The sequence below is a fragment of the Sceloporus occidentalis genome, unplaced genomic scaffold, assembly GCF_023333645.1.
Source record: "Sceloporus occidentalis isolate IW3139 unplaced genomic scaffold, rSceOcc1.0.p SCAF_1, whole genome shotgun sequence".
NCBI lineage: Eukaryota > Metazoa > Chordata > Lepidosauria > Squamata > Phrynosomatidae > Sceloporus > Sceloporus occidentalis.
The window spans coordinates 205,289,061-205,290,782 of record NW_028316981.1 but is presented as its reverse complement, the minus strand read 5'-3'; positions in this window follow the sequence as shown (position 1 = coordinate 205,290,782).

Below are 1,722 nucleotides of genomic sequence, written 5' to 3'. Positions count from 1 at the left end.
GAGCTTCCCATCACAGAATTCACACTTGTGGATTCATCCAGTGACTTCCACACTGATGACCAATGACAGCCAAATTGCTTCCCTTTTGAATATATTTAAATAATTGGGCTACATGTGATGGAAATCATGAGTATCTCTAAATGTTGAACTGCAACTCCAAATATTTGCCACCATTGGTTATGCTTGTAAGTCTGTTTCTGGGAGTTGCAGGCCATCAGCACCTGGAGGAATAGATAAGCTTTTCCTCACAGCCTCAAGCAGAACAGACCCATTCAATAAATGGGATTGACATAAATGTTGATTTGTTGTTGATTTGTTTTGTGTGCCTTCAAGTCATTTCTGATTTATGGTGATCCTAAGGCAACACTATCATGGGGTTTTCCTGGTAAGTTTCTTCAGAGGGAGTTTGCCATTGCCATCTTCTGAGGCTGAGGGCATGTGACTTGCCCAAAATCACCCAGTGGATTTTCATGGCCAAGACGGGGATTTGAAGCCTGGTCTCCAAAGCTGTCATCCAGTGCTCACACCACTACAGCACACTGGCTCTCCATGCTCGTAAATCACCACACTGTTGATTTACCACTCAGCAATCAATTGAATTGGAACTAGCAAGTGGATTGTACTCAATACTAATGGCTTGTTTGCCATGTTTTGAGCACTTCATCAAACTGCATACAGTATTTGCAAAGCCTGGGTGAATTGGTGGTAGGTGATGATTGCTTCATGTGTTAATCCCAAACCTTCTGTGCTGTCACTTTCAAGAGACACAACGCTGTATCCAACTCTGACCTTTTCTTAATGGCATTCAGTGGGACTTCTTCCAAGGAGGAGGCCAGCCATATTACAAATCAAGTCACCTGGCATCTCAGTGAGGGGAAAAAATAGACATTTCAATGGACTGTTAACACATCTATGCTAGCCACTCAGCTATGATCATGTATAGGTGAGTGAAATGTCAGGATTTAGCAACAACATCAATATTCTCTAATCTTCTTTCTACCTGCCCCTTTCCTTACTCACTCTTTCATTCCCGAGTGATGCAGCAGAAAGAAACAGCAGGTTAGCAGACATGGTTTTCTTCCATGCATAGACTGAAGAGCAAGCCCTTGGCAACTGTTAAAAAGAAACAAATAATTTGCAAAATCTATGAAGGATTCAGATTTGTTAAATAGCTTGGTAATTTTCAATAACATTGCTACAAGGAGGTGTGATTCATACTGACATCCAAGCATCAACACTGAACAGCTTGCCAATTGTTTTATACTGGGCTGAATATGATTCCCAAAATTTCACTTTATGCTACTTTGGCTCTCCCAACACTGCCCCAACATTTTAAATAATATCTATGTAAACTAATTGAATTGCTCCCATCTGACTCTTTGCATGAATATCACTGACACTGCTATGTCAATAACCTCTCTCTCTCTCTGTGTAACAATATGGATAGATATAGAGGGCATCTGCACTGTAGAAATAATGCAGTTAGAGACTGTTTCAAGTGCTGTACTTCCATTCTATGGAATCCCAGGTTTTGTAGTTTTACAAAGCCTTTAGACGTCACTGCTAAAGAGTGCAAAACTATAAATCCCAAGATTTTGTAGGGTTAAAGTGGCAGTTAAAGTGGTGTCAAACTGCATTATTTCTACAGTGTAGATTCATTAAATAGACATACACATATACACTAGTAACTAGGGTTCTTTGGGAGAATCACTAATTATCATA